Source organism: Hipposideros armiger, unplaced genomic scaffold, assembly GCF_001890085.2.
Source record: "Hipposideros armiger isolate ML-2016 unplaced genomic scaffold, ASM189008v1 scaffold_16, whole genome shotgun sequence".
Lineage (NCBI taxonomy): Eukaryota > Metazoa > Chordata > Mammalia > Chiroptera > Hipposideridae > Hipposideros > Hipposideros armiger.
Genome location: NW_017731366.1, coordinates 3,912,032 through 3,937,763, shown reverse-complemented (window position 1 = coordinate 3,937,763; position 25,732 = coordinate 3,912,032). Strand labels below are relative to the sequence as shown.

At 45.2% G+C, this 25,732-nt stretch overlaps 1 long non-coding RNA gene across 1 annotated transcript; it reads right to left on the bottom strand.

The window, feature by feature from the left end:
• Positions 1–5,154: 5,154 nt before the first annotated feature.
• Positions 5,155–25,730, bottom strand: LOC109373499 (uncharacterized). The gene is made up of 3 exons (XR_002122237.1): positions 25,115–25,730; positions 13,492–13,539; positions 5,155–5,798 (listed from the first exon to the last, which is right to left on the bottom strand). It is a non-coding gene; the product is annotated as an uncharacterized LOC109373499 (long non-coding RNA).
• Between the last annotated feature and the right edge of the window lie 2 nt (positions 25,731–25,732).

Sequence of the window (25,732 nt, the reverse complement as noted above, 5' to 3'; positions counted from 1 at the left end):
GAAGCAGGCCCTGTCCAGAGAAATTTTATATCTGGCCTTGGGCCTCTAGGCCTGAATAGACATGGAACTTACAAACAGCAGACTAGAAACATGAAACCACAGGTCAAGTGATTCTTTTAGGTGTGGGAAGCAACGATACATTTAAAATTAGAGTCAATATGAGGAAAGAGAAAGTAAGAAAACCCAATGGCCAAAATCAACTCCACTTTAGGAAGGTGTCAAGAAGGAACTGGGATTCAGACGTGAGTTACTTTATGACAACCAAGGTTGCCTTTTCAAAGCATTTTCATGTTTGCTGCCTCACAGGGCCCTCATAGCCTTCAGATGTGGGGGGAAAGCTTCGTGTTGGTATCAGGCCCATTTCACAGAAGCGGAATGAGCTTCAGGAAGGTGGTGCGACTGGCTTGGTGTGAAGGTTGCAGCTGAGCGTGGCCAAGGCCCAAAGCCCCCTTCTCTCCTGCCACTGCAGGTGCAAGACCGAAGGCCGCAGCTTTGGAGGAGGCGGTGCATCTGCCAGCTGGGTGTGTTCGGACTTATGAGAACCCCCACGAAACAAAACGTAAGCATCCGTCCAGAAATCTGCAACCCGGGAACCAGCTCGGGCATGCGTTCGGCAGCCTGAGGCCGCAGCACGTCTGGCAGGTTCTCTCAAGGTCACATTCCCTCATCCGTGGTCCACTGGACCGGCCCTGCACCCTCCGTGGGAGCCCACCCTCCGGCCCGGGTCCTGGGGAGCCTCCCTGCCACGTTGCCAGCGCGAGGCTCCCCCATGGGGACCTCAGGCGCTGGCGTTGCTGAAAGAGCTTGAGGGCCTCGCGTCCCCCTGCAGCCCCGACGGTTGCTGGCGGGCCTTAGGCCTTAGTCTGGCCTAGGCCCGTGGGCCCCGTGCGGCTGTGCTCAGGTGTTCGGTATTCCTTGACTTATAATTTGAACCTTGCACTTTTGCAAACAACAGTGTTGCCTCAGCAATCTGAGCAGCATCAGGAAGATTGCAAGTGGTGGGCGCCCAGCTGGGGGGGGTGGGGTGGGGGTGAGAGGCCAGCATTAGGGACGCCAGGAGGTCCTGGAGTCCCCCGGGTTTGCCAGTGGCTTGCGCCAAACCCCGGGTTCTACCCTGGACTCTGAAGTTTCCTAAAGCTGCCTTGGGCCATGTTTTAAAATGAGGGGTGTCCTGGGCCACAATTCAGTGACTCACTAGTAAATTTTGATCATCTGAAAGCCCTCTTTACCCTTAAGAGACTAATATATGTAGTGATGATATTGATGATAATAAATTTAGGAAGACTATGGTGATTCTTCCATTCTTCTGTCTCACACGCGCCTCTCAAATTCAAAACAGGTCCCCTTTTTGCTATTGTTAACTTCAGAAACCAAAGCAAGCTATTCCAGCTTTTGTTCAAAATAGAACTTAATCCACAATTGAGGTTTTGTTTTTCTAGATTTGAAAATCTCTGGAATTTGCACAAATGCCTTTTACCTCAACACCTTTTGTCCAAATAGCATAAAATGGTATTTCTCTTTCCTTCTCCAGACTGCATTTCAGATATCCTGCATACACAGCAAATTGTTCACCATTAAACATACTCTTATTAGGGGGCTATTAAATGGTGCTTTCAACTAATGTTTATCTTTGCATTTAAAAGAGGGTTAGACGTTGCCAAAACAATCAGCAATGGTAATATACAAGGTACTTTGCAAGTCTCTAAACTTTTCCTTCTCTGGAGTTCACAGTGTTCCCTTCTGGATTAGATTACTCGGGTACTCAATAGAGATGTTTTCTCAGCTCATTTAATATTATGCCCCTGAACTTTTATCTCATATCATTTTAAGAAATGGTCAGGGGAAGAACAACTTAAATTTTCTGTAAAACTGCCATAGACATTCATTATGTCACTTAATATAAAAAAACCTTGCAAATATTTTCCATTTATATTTCAGTGCTAGCATAAAATTTGACTTTATTATTATTATTATTATTATTATTAACTAATGAAAGCCACAGAATGCACTGTACAGTTCTTTTTGCCTTCACTGCCGGGAGTCTCAGCTTCATTTTCTGTTCAGTTTCAAGAATTCCTCCTAGCCTAGGTTTTCTGGACTAGTTCCCATTCTATATCTTCCCCTTTTCCCCAACCCCACCAGATTTTTCTTTCTCTGATTTATTTATCCCATCTTTGTTTAAGGTACCTATATCCTCTTTTATGATATAGAGTATCACTTTCCAGAAGTGGTTGGATATGAAAATGAGTTATTCTAGATTCCCTCAAAATGTTCTTTCAATCTGCCTTAAACAGCACAGTCGTGTTCAGTTTCGGCCTCTGCTTGGGTGACATTCACTTGCAAGACTCCCCAAGGCCTACCCAGAATTGTGTGCTGGGCTCTGTCCCTCTCTCTCCCCTCAAGAAAGCATTTCTAGTCTAATGTGTTGCTGTGGTGAGTGAGTCACTCACAAGCTTCAATACTTTTGTTATTAGTAACAACTGACTCGCAACACATCTGGCAGCTGTGGGTGCCCCACCCAGTGCCCAGACCTTGGGTGCAGTGCAGCTGCTCTGAGATATGCTGGGACACCACAGTTTGTGAATTATTCCTTATTTTCCCTCAAGGAGTAGCACAGATTTCCCTAATTTCAAGTGTGGGGAGTGCTCCACGCATCGTTCAACAAAGCCTGACATCTGTGCTTCCTTCCGTACAACAGGAAAACTTTCTCATTTCCCCAGAGTGTCCACGGTGTCTGCCAATTGTGAGGAAAGTAGCATTTGCAAAGTCACTCCAGTAGCAACTGGGGAAAATGCTTGGATTCAGAGGACCCTTAGAGGAAAGGCTGATGGAGATGGGGAAGGGAGTGAACATTTCCTGAACCTTAGCTATGTGCCAGGCACCGGACCGAGTACTTGCCTACTGTTTTTAGCCTTCCCAGCAAGCCTCTGAAGTAGACACACTTATTATACCCCTCTTCCAAATGAGAAAACAGGCTCAGCGGGGCTGAAGGGCTTGCTCAAGTTATATCACTATTTAGTGGTGAATTCTGGATTCTAACCCAGTTTCCTAAATGGCGGGGCTCATTCCATGTTCACTGTAAATACTGCACACAGATAGCAAACCTGTTAATACACTCCCATGGACTGAGCACACAGGGCTATGTTGTGCAGGTACTCTGAGACCAGAGGGCCTGAGTTCAAATCCCAGCTCTGTCACTAGGTGCATGACCTTCAACAAATTACTTAACCTCACCGGGTCCCTGTTTCATACAACGATAAAATGGGGATCGTTGTAAGGAGCGAATCAGTCCATCCTGGCACAATCTCAGCATTCAACGTGTTCGTGTTAACTATCATTCTCTGTTATACCCCAGTAGGGTATAAAATTGCAGGATGGAAAATGTTGCTTTTTTTATTGCAGGATAGAAAATGTTGCTTTTTTTGCCCAAACGATGGTGTTTTTATGTCTGCCTATCACTTAGAAATCATTCATTTGGAATGGTAGACTTGATAGTGGGTTCATCTTTGGAACCACCCAGGGAGTTTTATAAACTACTGATGCCTGTGTCCCACCCCTAGAGAGTCTGATTCCATTGGTCTGGGGAGTAGCCTGGTATGGGGGGAAGGGAGTTCTTAGTGGTTCTCAAAGTGTGCTTGCTGAACTGCAGCTCAGTATAACCTCGGAGCTTGGACCTACGAAATCAGATACTTAGGGAATAAAACTCAGCAAAGCAAGTCCTCTGGGTGAGCTGATGTCCACGAATGCCTGAGAACCATTGCCGTAAGGGAAGGTAGTGCCCTGAGAGACCGCCTCATCCTAAATCCAAGGCCCAGAGACAGATTGACCTGGAGGGCTTATCTGAATATTCATTTACACTGAACAGTGAACCATGGCTATGCTAGTCTCCCTAGAGCATAATATGCTGTGATTCCATCAGCCCATCCTCTCCAGCCCCAGGTAAGTCAAGTCTCATCAGAAGGCTTTTTGTTAAATGTTGAAAGACATCAGGCTTTGATGGCCTAATTTGTATATTTCATGATGGAGATCATAATACCATCAACCAAAAACATTAAATTCCTCAGAGCCTGTATTATCCAGATCCCTTGGCTGCTGGCCTCACCTGCCTCTCTTCTCTCAGAGCTGCCCTGCCACAGGCCTGCAGACACTGAGACTGCCTTTCCCCTCCTGGGCGCCATGAAAGAAGTACAGCCATCTTTGCCTTGGTTCCTCTCCTCTCTGCTCCCACCATTCTGCTCCCTTTCCCAAAATTGCCACAGTCTTACTCTGGGGTTGATACACTTCAGGAAGTCTGAGTTGGATCTTGCAAGCCATCGAGCAGCTCTATCCCCCCTAGCGACTTCGTAACTCTGCTCGGACCCCTGATGCGACACTCTGACACTCTCAGAGGCATGGATACCTATTTCCCTCGTTTTCTGATAGAGCAACTCCCCAGAGCGCTCACACTCTTCAGCACCTGTGTCTTGTCCCTGCTCCTTCAGCCACCATTAGTCTCTTTTGAAAATAAGCAATGTTCGTGTTAAGCATTTGCCTTCAATGTTTCTCCAAATCCTGTGGAGCCCGTGATCAGATGTTTCTCCAATGTCATATAGCTTTCGTCATCTGATTAAAGAGAAATACCATTGTAACTTCCAGCGAAACAGATGCTAGCTGTGTGTTTTTGGTGTTGTAACTTCTCACAGGAAAAGAGCTCATGTTTTCCTCATGTAACCATCCACTGGGAAACATACAGTAAAACTTTATAATGTTTTTTCTTAACAATGCACTTACTTCTAGATAACTTTGCCTCAGCTTTTAAGCCAGTGAACAAGCAACAGAGTCATCAATTCAAGAGCAAAAGAATGACAGCAGGGAATGCCCAAGTAGGGAAGAAAGCCGAAGAGAGAAGGATAGAGTGAACTAGTGGGGAGGGAGAGGGGAGGAGGCAGAAGGATAGGCAGATCCAGGGGTTCCCAAATCTAGGCTGAGGAGAAGCTACTCAGGCAAGTATTAAACTTGGTCTTCAGAGGCCGGCTGAGTGGCTCAGTTGGTTAAGAGCTCGCTCAAGAGTTTGAGCTCTGAGCAACAGCGGTTCGATTCCCGGCCCCAGCTGAGCAGCCGCTGAACTGCCAACAGGTAGCAGGATGGCTCAGCTAAAAAACAAACAAACAAACAAAAAACAGAACTTAAACTTGGCCTTCACAATTAAGGAGAAAAGGGAAACATGACAAACTCCATTATTCTGTAGCAGGATGATACGGGGGGTGGGGGTGGGTTTCTACTGCTATAGAATTTCAGCTGATACCTCAAAGCTAAGAACTAGGGCTATGATGGGGCCACCACACATTCTAAGGATGAGAGCTAGACCATCCACACAGAACTTGCTAAGCAGTGACCCATAAAACCCAGTCCAGGGACCCTGAGTTCCATCACCTGCCACAGGATGTAAAGAGGAGGTGGGGACGTTGGTGAATAGGATGAGAGTGGTGGAACTTATTTGAGGAGAGTAGCGGGTAAGCTGAGGACCTGAATCTTCACCTCAGGCCAAGTGGAGGGAGCTTCCAGAGAACCACTCGGAGCCTGGGATCTCCCAGGAGGGGCCTGACATCTTGCCTCCTGGCCGTGATTAAGTTAAGGATCTTGAGGTTACAAGATTATTCTGGATCATCTGGGTGAGTCCAGTACCGTCAGAAGGGTCCTTATAAGTGAATGGGGAGGCAGGGGAGGCAGAGACAACGAGAGGTTGGTAGACGCTGTGCTGCTGGCTTTGAACCTCAGGAAGGGGCTTCGATCCACGGAGTCCAGGTGGCCTGAAGAGGCTGGAAAAGTAAGGAAACGGATTTCTGGTTAAAGCAGAGCTGTGGAAATTGGCCCCATGCCATCACAGGACTGAGGCAATGTGGGGAATGTTTTCTTAGGAGGGCTTGACCTGTGTGCCCAGGAATTTAGGGAAACACTAAGGCTGGAGTCTGACTGTAATTATGTCTGTAATGTAATCTGTAATGCTTCAAATAGGCACAGTGATGCTGTGTGTGTTTGTTGAGCTACACCCTTACCTACACTCCAAAGGTAGCTACCACAAGATATATAGTTATCTTTTATCTTTGAACAAGACCAGAGACTTTGATAATTAGCATAATGAACACTTAAAATGGGTGTATTTTGTAAAATTAATAGTAAAAGTTATGTGGATTGACCAAATATTTGAGACTCTTCTCACACTTGCATGAACGGAGCACACATAGATCCACTACCCTTAGTGGCACCAGAAGCTTGATCCCTAAATGGCCCTGTTGCTAGCAATTGGTCCCAAGAAATCTGGTTGTCTGATGCTAATCCTACAGTTTATTAGAATCTTACCTTTATGATATCATGATGTGTCCCTTAAATGAATCTTTTGTGCAAAAACAAAGAGCATTCACGATAACCTAAAGCAGAGTTGTGAAGGACTAATCAACCCTCACCTACTTCTACATATTGGTGACTACTGTTACCTCCCACAAACAATCCAATGGCCGAAGTGGCCTAGGAAAGTTCAAGGTACATAACACTGAAACTTACCAGGAAGAATCCAAAGGTGAAACTGTGGCTACAGCTGCCTGGGATAGGGAAGAGGAGAGGTTGGGTAAGGGCCGTGTGCTTTGCAGTGCTGGGCAAAGCCCAGAGGTGTGTGCCCTATGGGTCAGATGGAGGCTATGGAAGGTATCACTGTAAAAGAGATGCCTAACCCCTCCTCCAAGGAGATGTTCCTCACAGAAGGTTGGATTTTTGACGGGTGTACTGTTTGTTGGTGAAGGAACTGAGGGAAAAGCTATTAGGAGGCAGCCAGTGGTTGGGACACTTTGCTACAGTGCTGTGTAATTGGAGGTCTCCACAATACTGCACGAGTAAAGATCTATCCCTGGGCCATCTGACACACTCCGAGTCAGCCCCATGTGCCGGTTCCCTCCCCACCTTGAAGGAGCCAGAACCCACAAAGTGAGTGGAGGAGGAGTGGAAGGATCGGGTGGGAAACGCATCAAGAAGTTGACTACCTTTGTCCCCAGCACACCCTCTACACTTCTGCAGGGTTCAGAGTCTTGTTTGGGCCCAAACTAGGGTGGGGTAAGTGTTATATTAGATGAGAGATTAAAGCTTTGCTGTCAGACTAGATTGGACTTTCCATACCTCCAAATGAGCTGTTTTACTAACTTCTGAAAGTGACCAGAAAAGCTTTAGATATGCCCAGCATTTCACCCAGGAAAGTGGAAGAATAAATGAACAGAGGGGCTTAAGAGGGTGGTGACCAGAGAACAATTAAGTTTATTTTTTATATCCAACTGAGTCCAACTTAATCAAGTATCAAAGCTTTCATTACTGAATGAAAGGGACTTGGTATATTTACTGTAATTTTCCGAATTATTTATTTTTATATCTCATTAAGTAGAAATCAAGGGGTGACAAATCAGTTTCTGAGCATATTCTTTAAAACCACAAACAAATAGCAGTGAGATGGAGAAGTCAGGCGATATGAATTAGTTACCTATTGCTGCTGTAACAAATTAACACAAAGTTAGTGGCTTAAAATGACACAAATTTATTATCTTACAGCTCTGGAGGGCCGAACTTTGAAATGCATTTCACTGGGCAAAAATCAAGGTGTAAGCGGGCCATATTTCTCCTGTAGGCTCTGGGGAGAAACCTGTTTCCTTCTTTTCCAGCTTCTAGAGGCCACTTGGACTCCTTGTGTTGATGCCCCTTCCCCGGGTTCAAAACCAGCCGCACAGCCTCTTCCAGCCTCTCTCTGACTCTGCCTCTGCTGCCTCCCCATTTCACTCATAAGGACCCTTCTGACGGTACTGGACTCACCCAGGAGATCCAGAATAATCTTGTAACCTTAAGATCCTTAATCACATTTGCAGAGTCCTTTTTGCCATGTGAAGTGATATATTCACAGGTTCTGGGAATTAGGGGATGGACATCTTGAGGGGGCGTGTCATTATTCTGCCAACCATAGGACAGGCTCAGGTGCAGGAGCTGGGCCCTTACCGGTTAGCCATGGCCTGGAGGAAACAGGCTCTGCACAGTCTTGGGGAAAATACATAATCGACCCAGACCTGTTTCTTCATCTGTGGAATTATAGAATTACTATAGCTGTTCTCTAAAGTGCCTTCCAAACCTAAACCCTATGCTCCTTTTCTCTTTGGCAAAATAAACATTTGAAGAAAATCTGGCTGCTGAACCCAAGAAACCAAAAGAAAGCCTGGGCCCAGGAAGCTCTGCCAGGGCATACTGGGGGAGCCCCGGAAGAAGGCGAGCAGCCCTCCGCTTTCCCAAAGGCAGAGGAGGCTCGCGGAAGGCACAGGTGGGAAGTGCTGTCTGAGAGGCCTCTCCAGGAGAGGACAACGTGTTGTCCTATTCCTTTCTGCTGAATCACCATGGAAGGTCTTGGGCGATGGTGCCACTCAGCAATGGCTGCTTACTCAGCATACCGGAGTGGTCCAGGGAAGCCGCAGTGGGGTGCTCCTCTTAGTCGACACACAGACTCAGTCTAATCTTTTTGGAGCCACAGACTCTTAGAACAGCAGGTCTTAGAACACCAGAGATGGAAGAGACCTCAGAAACCATGTCACAGATATTCTTCCCATCAAACTTCTCATCATGTGATCTTGAGCTGGTTGTGTTTTATTTTTCCAGCTAGTCTGATAAATCACATTGTTTTGGTGACCTATTTCCCTCTCTGGTCTGGCCTTCAAATTAAGGTTCACTTATGCACCCTCAGCCCCATGAGCCTCAGCGAGACCCCTCAGGACCCCCCTAGGTCACCTTTACCTTCCATTTTCAAGGCGGTGTCATCTACCAGCAAGAGCTCTGGGCCATAAATTTAGACCTCCGAACAGCTGGGGACGTTCAGCACATCATACCATCCCTTTGGGCCACATTGGGGATTGACCCTATTTCCTCCAAAGTCCCTTCCAGTGCCCGTATGAGGGGATCAGAGTAAATCATCTTAAAAGTCCTCTTCAGTTCGGGAAGTCAATCAGCCTCTGTGACAGAGCTCCTGAATATATTGGTCTGTCTGGGGAAAGCCGTGGCTCCCCTCCAAATGCAAGCCTTCCTTGAATTCGCCTTTTCCTGCGGCTTGCAACGGCCATGTTTGTCCTCTTCCCAGAAAGGTAAACGGTACTGAAGCCACAGCCTCAGGGAGGCCAGGCATTCTGCAGAGAGCTCCTTTCCTTTCCTGAGCAGGTTTCTCAGTCCCTCTCCTCCTGGTCTAGACTAGACTGTCACCTCTACTCACCAATCCCCTGAGGGGTCGTGGTGGGATTGTGGAGATCCAGAAACTGAACTGTGACTCTCATTCTTTATCCATGTGACAGGCCAGATGATCCTTCAGCTGGGCCTGCCTAACCAGACCGGCACTGGGTCACTGTGTGAATGAGTGCGGAGAGGTTCCTGCCTGTCTGGTGACTCTGAGGACAGGTACTGCTGATCAGTGGGTGGATGTGTCACCTCTGTACCTAGAGCATCCAGAGCACCCAGGACCCCCCTCCCCCAGGGCCTCTGTGGAATGCCCTGACCCCTGCCTCACCAAGGACGACTCCTTCCCAGAACCTTCCTGGCTCTTTGGAACCACAAAGGTGCTCTCTGAAAGAGAACAAACCACCCCAGGGTTGCTCCATGTCAGAGTCCGTCGGCATCTCGTGTTTTCTCTATAAAAACGAACAATCTTTTTCTGCTCATCCAGCAAGGACAAGCCTCCTTTTATTGCTCACATGGGTTTATGCCCACCCTTGGGACTACAGGAGGAAACTGAACGGCTTATCTGTGTGTGAACCAGCTACCCATACCGTCCAGGGCCCAGTGCAGACTTGTCCTCTTTGAGAGGGTCTCCCTTCTCCCTGGGAGGAGAGAGAGGCCTATTGATCATGCCGTGGGCGGGCGAGCACTTCTCCAGGCAGCAGGCAGGGTGTTCCCCCAGGGAGGCAGAAAAGCCGCCTCCAAAATCGAGCATCTCATGCTCTGTGTTCTGCTTTGTTTCTGCTCTTTCCTACTTCGCTGTACCTCCTTGGCCAGGCGCTCCGCGCAGGGAGAGCACTTACTTCTTCCATACCCTTTGCACAGTGTGCCCTTTGTGTGCCTTTGATGTCGCTGTTCAGTTCTCCAGGGAGGGGACGAGCGTCTCTCCCACCTACAGGCTCACTCCCGCGGTCACGCAGAGGAAGTGAACGAAGGCATGACTGTCCCCAGGGAGAGGGAGACTGGGGGTGGGTCGGCCTGGAACGTCCTGGCAGAGGTGCACCGCAGGGCTGAGCCGCCCCCATTGTCAAGTGTAGGTCTAGACGCCAGGTCCTGACCCTGTCTGCTCGGAGGCCCCAGCCGAGCTGAGGCTCTGAGGGAGAAGTATGGCAGGAGGAGCCAGAACGTCCTGGTCTGCCCGCCTCTGCCGCTGTGTGACCTACACGACACTGTACCTCCCAGGGCGAGCCGCTGTGCTCAGAGTGGAGCAACAACTGCCGCCCCGCCTGCCTTTTTGCCGGGGCTGATGTTGTGAGCAACAAACAACACTCTCTGAGGAGACGATATGAGAAGTACAAGCCCTTTGTGAGTCAGCGAGGGAGTCGTTACCCTGTCTTTCCCCACGGTGTACCCGTCACCCCGCCACCCCCATTCCCAGGAGCATCTAGTGAGGTCGTGCCGCCCCCTAGCGGCCAAACCTCTGCCTAGAATTCATTTCTTTTAAATTTCACTTCTATTACAACCATAAAAATTAATAATGATGACTGTGTAATAATAAACGCAGCCTGCATTATATCCATTTTTATACCAGTGCAGTCATCAAATATAATTAACTTTTTTTTTTAATGGAGGAAGTGGCACACAAAGGGAGAAATGCATGGTGCAGCCATGGACCCAACCTGGGAGGCATGTCCCAACAGGGCCTTCCCCAGCCTGCAACGTGGCTGCTGGCTGCCCCTCTAAGCCTGCAGGGAGCCTGCCTAGGGCCTGATGGTGGCCACTTGCCAAGGGTTCCCCCAAAAGGCCCGTATTTCCCCCAAGATGATAGGATAAAGGAACAGGTGAGAAACCAAAGCACTTGGCTGCTCTTCTTCAGCCTTTAAAACCTTTTAAAATCCCCCAAAGGTTTACAAAATGCCTTGATGAATAGCTATCTTTCTCTTTGCTGTAACTGAAACAGCACTAGTTGTCCTGGAGAGAAATTAGTGTTTCTGCATATTAAAAATAACAAGCGACCATTAACTGCTGTGCTCCCTTCTTTATGAGAGACCCCCTCACATGTGTTCTCAGACTGCTCACCACAGTCCTGTGGTGGCAACGACCCTATTTTCAGATGAGGAATTTGGGGTCCAAGAAGTCACATGCTGTTGAGGGGGGGGGGACCAATAGCTTGAACCCAGGTATTCTAGCTTCAAATCCCTCCCCTTCTCCCAGAGTGCTTGGAGTTGAATTACCCTGGCTCTGCAGATGGAGAATGCAGAATGTGAACCATCTGCGTGGTGAAAAGGAAAACACTGAGAAAAAAAAAATTAACAAGCCTTTTCCCTCCATACCTGTGGAATAATCTATCAATCGTCATCCTCTAGTCATGATGAATAATCGACTGGAAACTAATGCTCTTTGATCTGGCTAACCACTTTCCTTTTCCCTTCTCATCTGACCAGAGTCAACATTCCAGATAGCTCTTTTCCCAGGCCTCAGAGGAACTTCCTTTTAGACTCAGCTTCCTGGCATTGGGCCTGGGGTGTAAGGTCGACAGAGGCTTGCTTCCATGCCCCCCACCAGCCCCATGCCCTAGCTTTCCTCCTAAGCAGGCAGCATGAAGGACATCTGGAGACCCACTGCAGAGCTGAGAAGAAGTTTGTCGACTTGGTGTCTAGTATAGCCTTGCTTGGAGGAGACCAGTGAGCACAACAGTGAAAAGCTGGGAGGGTTTGACAGTGGAGGGGCAGGTGGAGAACTATGTCACAGAGGCCTCGGGGACCGAGGAAGGCAGTTGACCACCCACCACAGGTGCTGCTAGTTTCAGGACTGGGTTCCCCGAGAAGGGCCTCTGACACCCCCAGAGCAATGAAGTGATAATGCAGACTTGCTTCTTTACCCATGTGAGACCGGAACATTTGAGCATGTGAGCAGAAAGCTTTCTCCCAGATCTTGCATCTCGGATGGGACAAAGTGACATTACACAGTCCAGAGAAACTCACATTTCGTCAACATCTCCTGTGTGCCAGCCCCTGGCGTGTTTGCATATGTCCTCTCATTTAACATATAGGACACAACACCCTGTGAGGTTGGGCTTATTTGCCCTCTTTTACATATAAGAAAATTGAGGTTCAGAGAGGTGGAGCGATTTGACTAAGATCACACAGCTAATTAGGAAAGTATCAGTTCGAGGTATGGTGTAAGCTCAGGAAAACGCTGCACCGTTGAGACTATAGTTTGCCTGACACCCCCTGGACACTTTTCTGCTTTCGGGCTGAAAAAAGTCCCTCTTGTGAGGTGAGTGCATCTGACCTTCTGTTGATTGGAATTTACAAACTGAAGTGATGCATACATGTGCCTACACTCAGCGTTGGCCTTTGTCCCAGTTTCCTGTCCCCTTCCTCTACCACGTAGGAAGGCCAAGTCATGGCTGTGTCAATCCCTGTGGTCTCATTTGTCTGCCTGCCCTAGACATCTGGGCAGCGGTGGGGCAGCGGACCAAGATAAGAATGGAGAAAACATGGGCTTCAAGCCAGGCAGGCTTGGGTTTAAATTCCACCTCTGCCATATTTCCAGGAAAAGCAGCCCAGATTCTAGGATGGGGATGGGGACTCAGAGGTTACAGTCAGAATCACGCGGTCTCAGCCTGCTTCCGAGTAGTGGAAGGCACGTGCCAAGGCCAGAGCTCCACAGAACAGAGGGTCTCCCTGCCCAGACATGGGGAATGGGCTACTGCTGGGAGCTGGCAGCCCTCAGCCCCGGGGAACCCAATTTCAGAAGCCCAAGTAAGACTCAGGTGGCTTCTGTTCCCCCAATTCTCTCCCACACACAGGTGTAAAACTCACTTTTAAGGCTCTGGACATGTGCCAGATGTAACCATCCCCAGGAGAGGATGACACTTCATCACGTTAAAGAGAAACAATCGAATTAGGGGAGAGCGTCCGTGTGGAGCCCATCCAGGCTTTACACATGGTCTTGAGGCCTCTGTTTCCACATCTTTAACATATAATACATAAAATAACTCATTTAAATTCTCACAGTAGCCCCGTTCCCATTTTTCTGATGAGGTGGGCATGTAGGTCAATCACCTGCCCAAGGTGGGGTGTGAGTAGCAAAGCTGGACTTTGAACTCAGCAAACGGCAGTGTCCCAGCTCTTGACCTCTGCACTGTTCTGGTTCTTACGGGGATAATGAGGCCTTCCTCTTGGGTATGAGGGCAGGATTAAAGCTTGTGGCACAAAGCAAGCACTCAATTAACGCTCTTTTCCTCCCCTGGCCTTTTAGATTTGCGAGGAGAGGACCACAGCCTACCTCTCTCAGCCAAGGTCTGTCTCGTACATACAGGTGCTCAGCCAGTACCTGAAAGATGAATGAAAGGGCAGGTAGTGATAAGGTGGGTGGCCAGAGGGAGGGGAGGCACGTGTGTGACGTTGGGGTCAGAAGGCTGAAGCTGTGACAAACGCCCTGGTTCTCCTGAGGCCAGCCCTGCGTGCTCAGGTGCCACTACACTGACTTAGGGGCTTCAGCTCCTACCTGCCCGTTATGTCACAGTGTCAGCCTCAGAGCTCAGCTGCAGCCTGGGAGCCCCAGATGACAGGACAGCCTGGGGAGGAGAAGGCACCCCCCCCACACACCCATCTTCTGCTGAGAAAAGACTGAGGCTGCTCACTGCGGGTGGCAGTGTCGGGTGATGGGTGGAGGGTGGGGGACTGGGGTGCGGAAATAGGGCTGCTCGGTTCTAGGCTTTTTATAGCTCAGGCCCACACCCAAGCGGTGGCTGCCCCATCCCTGCTGTAGCCTGAGTCAACCACTGGCAAATGGCGTATGTTTCTGAGAACCCAGAAAGAGGTCTCTGTAGGGGCAGATGGAACCCAGCTCTCTGATGGACTGTCTCAAAGCCACCTCGGCACATTTCAGCCAGAACCCGCCTTCACCAACACAGGCTGTCAGGGCAATGGTTACAGAGGTGCATTCACTTCTGTTTATCAAGACTACACGGGCCAAGGTCAGGTGTACGCGGGCCAAAACAAGCAGACCTTGACAGGGCAACATACCGAAGTATTGGTTTCACCATGTTCTCTCTAAATGTGCCTCAGCTCAGTTGATGCATCACGATTGGGATGGTCTGACATGACTAAAACGGACAGCCTCTCACTGCTCCAACTTGGTTTATAGGCACAGCCTGCATATCCGATGCAAGGTGAGATGAGGCCAATTTTTCCCCCCACAAAGTGGAGTCACTGAGTCCCTCTCTTGCTTGGATGTTTTGGGAGTGGTGGTTTAAAAATTCCACCCACTGCCTCAGTCTGCTCTGCTCCTTGTAAGTACAGTGACCACCCCAGACTCCACGAGAGATTAAGCCACTGTTCCCTGTTCCGTTTCATTCCACATGACCAGCCGAACTGGGCTTTTCTTGTTCAGGATCTGCAAAGGACAGTCAAGATCCTGCTAAAATCCCTGGCATGTCCAAAGGGTTCTTGAAATGACAAGTTTTTTGCACTGTCGACATTTTCATCATCAGTGAATATTTTATGAAGTGTCCACACCGAGGCTGCTTGTTAGTTCTGAACCCAGATAAGAGGGAAGGTTCTTTATTCTGTTTCGGGGTGGGGGGCGGGATTAGTCAGTAAATTGTGTTTCTTTTAACTTCTAAAAGCCTTCCTTTTCCTGGGGTGGGGGGGTGGGGGGTGGAATGTCATTTTTGTTTTTGCAAATAAAAGAGTAAAAGCTTTTGCTAATGCATATTATTTTTTCAGTTATCATTTGGGTTTGCAGACAGTGCTTGTTTTCTGAAACCCTGAAATTACCTTATTTCTTTGCACTAAAAATACTTAGTCAGAGTCAGTTGAACACTGGTTGAACTCATGACTTGTAGCAACTTGCGAATTCAACAGATGGTTTCATTTTTTCCGGCCCGCCCTCCCCCTTTTCATCCACTCCACCCAAGAACAAATCATTCAAATACTGTGCTGCTGGAGTGAGTCACAGATCTGTCATGGACCAAGTTCTCTACCATCCGCAGTCTTGCGCTGTCCCCTTGTGGTGAGGACAGCATGGACCAGCTGCCTCGCTCACGGTCCCTTCCCTCCATGAGAGCAGGGGCTGCTGGACTGATGTAAAGAAGCAAATGGCACGAAGAGCTTGTAAGGGCCTGAATGGCCCCAGGTCCGTGGGCACTAAATGCCATGTTCTGTACTCCCCAGGGTGAAGCGGCTCTAGGCTGTGGACTCGGCCTTTGCCTCCTGTTTGAGACACAGTGACACAGACTCCCTCAACAAGGAAAGTCACCCCCTGGGAACTGGATGCTTGGAAAGGAGCAGGAACTCTTTCAGGCCTTTGCAGAAACAGCCAGGGTAGGAGCTCCATTGGGGGGGCGGGGGGGGGGCGGGCTGTGTTTTAACCACCTGGCTATGCTCAGAGCCTGCCCCATTGCCTGACCCTTGGTAAATACACCTTAGATACCTGTGAACTGACTTCAATTAGTCTCTGTTATCAATAGTCATTTACTGAGCATTTAGTATTTTGGGTCTCTGATTAAGATGAGGGATGCAAAGAGTTTGTATAAAGGACAGTCTTGACTCTGATCGGAGTCTAGTTGGAGAATTGGGCCTGGCCTAAGAGATCACACTTGCCAGCCTAGAATGATTATGTTTTCATTGCTCACGGAATAACACAGGCACTAAAAGGCACCAAGTGTTTGGGGGAAAGAAGACACCCACTGACGACTCGAAAGCAGGGTTAGCTTGTCTGACTGGAAGAAATGGAGCTGTGCCTTTAAACAAGTAACAATAGTAAAATCAAGTACCTCCTACCCTGTGCCAGTGTCCTTTATGTGTGTGTATCACTAATTCTCACAACATTCATGCCAGGGAAGTGTTAGCATTGTCTACCCACAGATGAGGAAACTTGGGCTCAGAAGTGAAGCAATTCTGCCCAAGGCCACACAGCACTAAGGAGGAGGGCCAGGCTTCTAAGGCAGGTCAGTCTAATGCCAGAACCCATGCCCCTTCCACCACCTCCTGCCAAGGAGGAAAGGTCTCAGACTTTCTCAGGTACCATGAGGCTTAATTTGAAGCAGCTTCCAAAGCAAGCCACTGCTGCCTCTAGGAAGCAAGGGCCCAGCCAAGGAAAGCTGGTAGCCTCAGGTTCTCGGCACACAACACTGTACGGGGTGGCAGTGGAGCCTCGGGGTTGCTGAGAGCGATGCCAGGACGTGGCCAGCTTGCAAGCACAGCGGGTAGGCTGGGCGGAGGTGTGGCATTAGCATGGCTGCCGGACAGGCTCTCCACGGCACACGGCAGGCGAGTAGCATCCACTGCCAGGCTTCAGAAGACCTCTGATTTCAAATCTCATGATTTGGACGTTTTATAAAGAGGCCAGGGACCCCAGGATTGGACGTGGAAGGATTCGATTACAGTGGGACTCTAGCAAAGCCATACAGGTTGATACACAGTATAGGGGTTAAGTTGCTGGACTCCAGAACAAATGGTTTGGATTTGAATCCTGGCTCAACCACTTACTAGCTGTGTGCAAGTACCTCCTCATGGATTCCCTTCCTCCTACCACAGGGCTTTTGAAATATGTTAAATGAGTTAATATACGTGAAACAGGATGGCACCTGGAACCTAGTGCTTATTGTATCATGATGGTAAGTAGGAGTTGCTGTCTTGAATCTTCCGCCACCAGAATTTAACAAAGGCACGTACCTTTAGAGTTGCTATCAAAGATTCATGGCTGGATTAGGGACCTAAATGAGGCTTAAGTGGACATGTCTAAAGACACTAGTGGTCCTTTGGACACAGGGAAATCCTTACTGTGTTCAGAATAAGGCTTGCTGGTCAGCTGATAGATTTACTGCGAGATCTCCTATCACATGTAGCCGAACAGTGTCCTCTAGTGGCATAAGCACTTATTACTACCACATACTGCAAACTAAAAGGCTCTTCTTGTAAGGAAAGAACCGATTGTCTGTCGGAGTATGGGAGCTGATCATGCACGTGGAAGGTCGTCCTGGACCAAAAGGAAGTGGCAGCCCGAGGAGCCCTGTGCGCTGGCAGTGTAGTTACCGTGACCTTTAAAAGTCATGTCTTCCCCACTAAAGCCAGCCCCGCTGAGAAAGCCCAAGGGAATACACTTCTAGAGAACACACAAATGGTGTGAATCTTTTCGAAAGTCACACAAGTGAAGAAAAGCCTTAAAAAAAGTTCATCTCAAAGGACACAGGAACTAGCTTAAAGGGATTCCCATTGGCACCATCAGGGTCATTTAAGCAACAAAATAAATGACAACAATGGATTATAAACCACAAAGTGAGTCCATACTGATATACATAAACAAATGAATACACGAAGAAGGTTAAGCCCTTCTCCTTACAGTGAGTGGGGTTCCAACTAATAAACGTAGAAAGAATTCTAGAATTATAAATTGTTTTCAATAACTATTTCAGGCAAAAATCATCCATGGATCTAAAATTCATAGGCAGAATTATGATGAAAAACAATATCTGATCTTAAAGTATCTCCCCCATAAGAAACTTATCAATTACAATGTAAAAATAGCAACATTTAAATAGAGAACACTGGCAGATACCACCTTTGCCAAAGTTAAGAACAAAGTTAACACAATCAGTAATGGGACAAAGCGACGTCATGTGCCTCATATGACACACTGAGGACACACCTCACTCCTGTTGTGTTTCTACCAAAACCACAAAAGCTGAATCTAATCACGAGAAAATACTAGACAAACCCCAATTAAGGTACATTCTAGAAAATCATTGCTTTACACTGGAGAGCAGGATGAAAGAAACCTGTAGTAATGGATTGGAATTAGAGGTTTTGTATGAAAGGAATGAATGATACCCCAGTACAACGAGCGTACATAACGCCCGAACTTGGTCCCTCATGCAAAGAACACGCACATCTGAAGAGGAATGGCTTGTTCCAGAGTTGAAGCAGAGAAGGTACAATGTGAACTTGGATTAACTCCTTGTACAAGAAAGTAATATAATGCTCCCAAACTAATGGGGACATATTGGAAGGTCAAAGGAACTGGGTTACAGGAGCTTCTACTTGGCTTAATTAGGGATAATTTCAGTATCATAATGAATAATGATAAAAATGAATTACAACACTGAATTTTTAAAAAAATCTAAGTCCATAGATACAAATATTTTAAAAAGGAGGTGGAGAAGGGAAAGCTCTTCTTTATAGAAGAATGCCAACCCATAAATGTTTAAGCAAGTTAGAAACAGAAAAATCACCATTTTCCAACCAATATTTAAAAAACAAAACTTGATTCAGGCAAGACCATTCATGCATGGTAAAGCAACTGGTGAAAACTCTCAAGGAACAGGAAATTCACTGTCTTCATGTATAAACCCACAGAGTACAGATTAAAGATAACTTTATAAGGGAGAAATCTGTTGGGACACCTTAGTCAAATGTTCAAACTTAATGTTACTGACAAGGGGACAAACTGACATGTGCCCTCTTAGGGATACACTGAGAACAGGATATCATCTATGTAGTATGCCTACCAAAAATATTTAACATGAATCTAATCAAATTTTCTAAATTAGAAATTTTCTAGATTAATGCAGCCTATGAGATATTCAGCTAAATGCAATAGATGATAATCTTTGATTGGATCCTGGACCAAACAACCAATCCACAGTTATAAAGAACATCATCAGTGCAACAAACAGTGAAATTCAAATACAAACTGTGTTATGTAAATGTATCAATGTTAAATTTCCTGAGAGTCATGACAACTACATTGTTGTCATGTAGCTTTGGTGATACATAGTGAAGTAGTTAGGAGTAAAGTAACACAAATGGCTTGGAAAGAAAACAAAAAGAAAAATGTGTCCACATATATATACACAGAGATACAGAGAGAGTGTAGCAAAACATTAACTGTTAGTGAATCTTAGGTAATGATTACAAGGGTATTGGTTGTACTATTCTTGAGTTTCCTCAGGGGTTTGAAATTTATCAAACTATAATACTGGGGAAAATGAAACAAATTTTCCCAAAGCAAAAAACAAACAAAAATGTCAAGGTCATGAAACACAGACTGAGTAACTATTTCAGATGAAAGGAGATTAAAGTCAATGTGTGATTCTAGAATGAATCCTGGACCAGAAAAAGGGCATTAGTAGGAAAACTGGCAATATTTGAAAAAGGTCAGATTATACTTTCGGTCAATATGTTAATTTCCCAACCTTGGTAATTATATTGTGGATATGTAAGATAAATGTCTTTGTTTTTAGGGAGTATACACTGAAATACTTAATAGGCAACAGGCCATCATGACAACAACTTACTCTCAAACCTATCAGAAAATCCATTATATACACATACGTGATACGTGAGAGTGACAATGCAAGTATGGTAAAATGGTAACATTTGGGAAATCTGGGTGAAGAACATATAGGAATTCTTAGTACTAATTTTGCAACATTTTTATCTCTGAAATTATTTCAAAATGAGAAAGTTTTAAACAATGTTCATTTCAGTTTCTTTACACATTATTTTTACGTCACTGTGGTGAGTCGAATAATGTCCCTCCAAAATTCATGTCCATGTAGACCCTTAGAATGTGACCTTATCTGAACTCAGCTTCTTTGTAGATGGAATAAGTTGAGGTCACACTAGATTAGAGTAAGCTTTAAATCCAATGACTGGTGTCTTTAAGGAGAGACACACAGAGAAAAAGGCCACGTGAAGACGGAAGCAGAGAACGCAGTGACACAGCTACAAGCCAAGGAATGCCAAGGATTGCTGGAAGCCACCAGAAGCTCGCGAACAGTCAAGGGAGGATTCTTCCCTAGAACCTTCAGAGGGAGCATAGTCCTGCCAACACCTTGATTTCAGACTTCTAAATAAAGTTAAATCTGCAAGTTTGTGGCAATTCATTACAGTAAGCCCAGGAAATTAAGTCACCCACCTGCTTAAAACAACGGCTTTATGGTCTACAAAACATCTTAGTCTGGTATCCACAAGCCTCTGATGATGTTACATGATAGTACCCTTTACTGAACATTTACTACAAAGCCTAACACTGCACCAAGTGGATTATATATATCGTTTCCTTTAATCTTCATAACATTTGATACAGCAGGTTCAATGGCTAATGCTACAGATGGGAAACGGAAGCTTACAGTGATTAAGCAGTGTGTACAAGATTGGATAGCTAATAAGTAGAGCTAAGCACTGACTCCAGGCAGTCTCAATCCAAAGCTACACCGTCTCTGCTCCAGTATTAGCTCACTATTCCACACACGAGCTCCTCTGGCCGAAGCAAACAGGTCTAGTGTCTCCCAGTGCACACCCCAAGCTGCCCTGATCTACACCTCAAACCCTGCCTCGAGAGTACATTACCTCTTCCTTCTTGCCCTCTTAAATCCTTCCCATCCTGGGCCCCGGCCATATTCCCTATCCTATGAAAACTTCTCAGGCCCCTTAGGCCACATCGGTCCCTCTTCCTTCTCTCAACTGAGTACTCACTGTAATGCTCGGTTGGCCATAACACACACTCAAGGTTACTTTGAATGTTATTTGACTTTTAAAAATATTTGCTTCTAACTAAATAGCAAGTACCCCACAAACAAGTATTAATTATTTATTTACCACAAATCTAGACATTGAGACTTTCCTACCCTTATTTCTCTAGATAGACACCTATCACTACAGCCCTTATTGGGTTATACGCAATTAGACACCTAACATTTGCAGTTTCAATTTCCAAGTTGAAAGTCCATTTGCTGACTCTTCATATCAGTTGTGTGTGGTAAAATGTAGTCAGCTAGGCTGAGAGCCTGGCTAACCAATCTCAGCATGGCCTGTTGATTGATATCCATGTTGCCTGCTGTAATCGTCAAACGAATAAAACATGGTTGGTTTGATAAGGTCCAAAATAATACATTTTGAGCAGAAAATTAGTTTTGCAACTTAGGGTGAAATACTGAACCTCATGGTGGCTGAGATTTATGATGTGCCTTGTTTTTCGTACAAAGATCTGATATGTCACATGCTCTGTATAAAACCAGGAAAAATCCATTTGTGGAATCTTTCTACAAGTGGTCCAGCAATGCAAGGGTGGCTCGAGTGAGAAGCTCTAGTTAGAAAGGTTAACTGCGTTCTATGTACTGTGTTAGCTAGCGGAGAGGTGCTGGGTGCGGTAACAATCCGATTTCCTCCTGACCCAGGAGCCTATACCAACAATGCCACGTGAGGGGGTCCACGTAGGCCTTAGGTTATCTTCTGAGGTGTCAAGGGTCTATTGCAAGGGCCAGGAAGGTAATTTCAATGAGCAAAAGGAGCAGGATTCAAGGAAAATACCCGTCAGCACACTGATAAATGCAAATTGACAACTAGCTTCAAGGTTGCGATTTTAAGAGGAAGTAGGAGTTAAAACCCACTGGAGTTTACACACCCCAACCAGGGGGCTATTTAGTGTCAATTATTCCCTCCAGGGCTTGTAGATGTCATGTATTCTCACTTTTTAAAAGCTGGAAGTCTAGATTTTTATGTGACTATTTCCAATTTAAAAATGTTAGCAGCTAGTTCATGTAAACCAAATAATGCACAAACCAAACACATGTGCAAGCTTGGGTTTGGCCCATGGCCCATCAGTTTGCTCTTCTCGGACTGTTGTTTAAATATCTTCCCCCTTTGGACTGTGAGCTCCAGGAACACAGAGGACAGCAGTTGGATAAAGAACACATGTTCACACTTGAAAGATGAGGGCTTAAAAGTGTCAGAGAATTAGTGGTGTGAAATTCATTCCTCAGTATGTTTTATATACCCTAATACAGGACGAGCACTGCTGTAGGATCAGGGTTGGAGCATACAATAATGGGTACACTGCATTCCTGCTGTTCTCTCGAAGCTTATATTCTAATGAGTAAGAGAGTCAATAAAGCAAAATCACTTCAGATAGTGGTAAGGATTGTGAAAAAAATCAGTGCTTGCTACGGAACAGAACATGATGGAGGTGTCTAGAGAGGCTCATGTTAGATAGGGTGTGTAAACCTCCTCTGGAGAGGACTTTAGAGTGGGGAACCAGAATGATGAAGCCTATCACATAAGGGCTGGGAGGACAGCAAGTACCAAGGCTCAGGAAGAAGTGTGCACATTTCAGGAAGAGGTTGATGGAAGAGGCTGGCAAGGGTCGGCTCACACAGAGCCAGTCAGGGGTTTGTATTTCATGCAGTGAAATGGGAAACCAATGGAAGCTTTATGTATTAGAGCAATAAGTGATAAATGTTTTAAATAGATCACTAGCTACTGTTTGAAGAATTGTGGCAAAAGAGTACAGACAGAAATGCCACTACACATACTACTGAGGTGATAGCTGATGCAGGGGGGAGGAGTCTGATGACAAATAAAAGTAGACAGGGCAGGAATTTCTTCTGTACTCAGAACTGGGTTAGAATTATACTGAGCAGAGGTGGTAAAAGCAGAAGGGTCAAGAAGACACCTGGAATCAAAATGCCCAGTGTTTTCATGCTTTCATTATGAAAATCTTGTACTGTTCAGAAAAAGAGATCTAACCTCAGTGAAGGAAGTTGCATTCTGAAAACAGCTGTATTTTGAACTGTGTCCAAAGGAAACAAAGAATTCAAACTTTAAGTAGTTGGATGTTTCCTAATTGGAACTGTTTGGATCGTCCAGTAAAAACAGAATCCCTTTACAGTTGCCTAACACATATACTATATAAAATGCTGTAAGGGCCAGTTTGCAAAGACACTAAATGACTGGAATGCAGAGCAGACATGGAAGTCCGCTGCGTTCCTTTCATTCCAGAAATGGACAGAGTTCAAATGGTTACAAATGAAGTCAAGCTGTGACTTCCAGCCACACAAACAACTACTCTAGGGGACATAAGGGGTCATGGCCTACGAAGAATGTTGCTTCCCTTCCGATTTTCCCAGTGGAGTAAGTGCTGGTTTTCCTTATCAAACCCATGTACATGTGTCTCTCCAGCTAAACTAAGCTCCCAATATGCCTTAAAAATAAGGATTTTTAAAAACCCTCAATCTTTGTAATTTAATTAAAGCCCCTGGTGAGTTAAGAAATAGCTGTTAGGCAATGAATATTTATCAAATTACCTTGTTTTTGAAAACTTGCATGAAAGTAACTTGAAAATTTTAAATAAGACTTTTGATGTAGGTTGTGAGCATTAATAATGGGATTAATGCCTGATGGTAACAGTGACTCTATTTAGAACTATAAAGTAGAACTTAGAACTCCAGGAAAGAGGTACTCATTTTATGATCATTTTGTTTTAAAATGGAAAGGTGATTAAGAATTTCACTGGTTTTCCTGTAGGGTTAAGATATCAACTGTAAAGGACAAAAGTAACATTCCATAACATGTAAGGAATTGTATTAAGAATCGGGATCATTAGCACAAACACTAAACAACAGCAATTACCGTATTTCACCATGTATAAGATGCACCCTTTTTGGGGTCTAAAAACTGGATGCATTTTATACAGTGGTTGCAGATTTTTTTACTTGCATTTCCCACAAGTGATGAGTTGTATGGATTTTATGATGAATAAAAACTTGAGTTCAATAACTTTATGTAATACATTTTTTTCAAATTTCGGGCCCCCAAATTAAGGTGTGTCTTATGCATGGGGAAATACGGTATCCACGTTAAGCATTACAGCTGTAGCAGGCAACAAAGATTCGAACATTTAAACACAACTGGGGACATTCACACAAGGCTGTCAAAGCGCAAGGCTGTCAAAGCACAAGCACTAATGGGTAAAGAATCAGGAGCTCAGTAAAATACCTAGTGAATGAGGGAGCAATCCACTACCAGTTCTAGAATAACACATAACCTGGGTCCCCAGGTTTCTGAAATTCAGAGCAGTAAAAAGTTTTCAAACCTGAATCTGATCTACTTGAGATCTACAAGTATACAATACAGGGGACAGAAAGCTATGTTCAGTGACAGACACCATAGTTAAAATGAGCAAACTCAGAATATTGGAAAAATCCCTCAGGACAAACAGCCCAATTTCTTTAAATTACAAGGAAAGAAGATGGAGAATCTGTGACTAAAAATCAAAGCAATGTATATGGGCCTTATTTGAACAAACCAATTACAAAAACAAAACATTAAGAGATAGCAAGGGAAATCTGAATACTGATAGGATAGTAAAATATTACTTTTAACTTTTTAAACTATAATAAAAGTATTGCAGTTATGTTTAGAGCCCTTACCTTTCTTTTAGATTGAAATATTCAGGGATGAAATTATTTGTCTGAAATTTCCTTTCAGTAAGGGTGGGAGATAAGAGTGGTGAATTAGAGGTGGAAACACGGTTGACTGACCATGATATGATCAGTATTTTGAGTTGAGAAACAAGTACTCTACTATTCGAAATGTCCCATAAAAGTTTGAAAATTGGTTATTTTTCAAATATATATATATTTTTAAATTCAGGTAGAGCAGCCTGTTTGTAAACCTCTTGACAAGAACCTGGAAAACCAACAGCACGAGGTGGAAATTAGGACACGGAGACATCCTTGGCAAAGCCTCCTCTGCCGTACAAACCTCACCCCTCAAGCTGCTTAGCCCCTCACATCTTCATTCTGCCAAAGCACCCTCCCCCACAGCGCTTTCAGAACAAGGATAAGGTAGGTGAAAATGTAGACACCATTACGAATTCAAGATTCATCTGTTCAACAGGCCCTTGTTGACATCTGTCTTTACCCTCCTTCAATGCTTGTTATGTAAAGTTTACTATTTAGAGGCAGTTTAAGATCTCTAGAAATAGTTCAAGCTCAGCAGTATATAATCAAGTCCCATGTAGAACTCTTATTGAAGAGTTCTATTTACCCTCAAAGTTGCTCATTCGTGTTAAGACATGTTAGTTTTTATAGTTAGCAATGTAATGGATCTAAGTAGCATACCCGGCATTTTTACATCCAAACGAGTCGTCTCCTTCAGTGCAGTTGCTGTGCGAGGCTCTACTTGTTCCACCCCACTGCCTGCCACTGGCGAACCTGTGGAAACTTCGGTGTCCTCTTCAGAAGCCATTTATTATTTTTTTTAAACATCCTCAGTGGCAGTCAATCTTCACCTCTTTGTGGGTGTATTTGACTTTTTGAAACAGCAACAAATCATTTGGAGCCAATTCTAGTGGACAAGTAATCAAGGTGGGTGAAAAAAATTTTAAACTTTATGTAACTATAATTAAGTGGCCTTTTAATATATGGCCTTTTAAGATCTCTAAATTCACTTCTAAAACATTGGGAACATAACATACTTTGAAAGAGTCATTTAGATACACGACTTAAGGCTTGTTCAACAAAATTTCATTTTCTTTGTGGTCAGATTTTACCGGGGGCCTCACCTTATTACTGAATTCTCCTAGCCTAGATAAAAATCATCACTAAATATTTAAACTTTGAAGCTCAATAGTTGTGCCTGATTTGTGGTCAAGTTAAAAGTTTTGCTTTGTTCAAGAGGACAACTCACTTTAGAAAAAACTGACTTAAAATAAGCTTATGGTACCATGTATGTGCAAA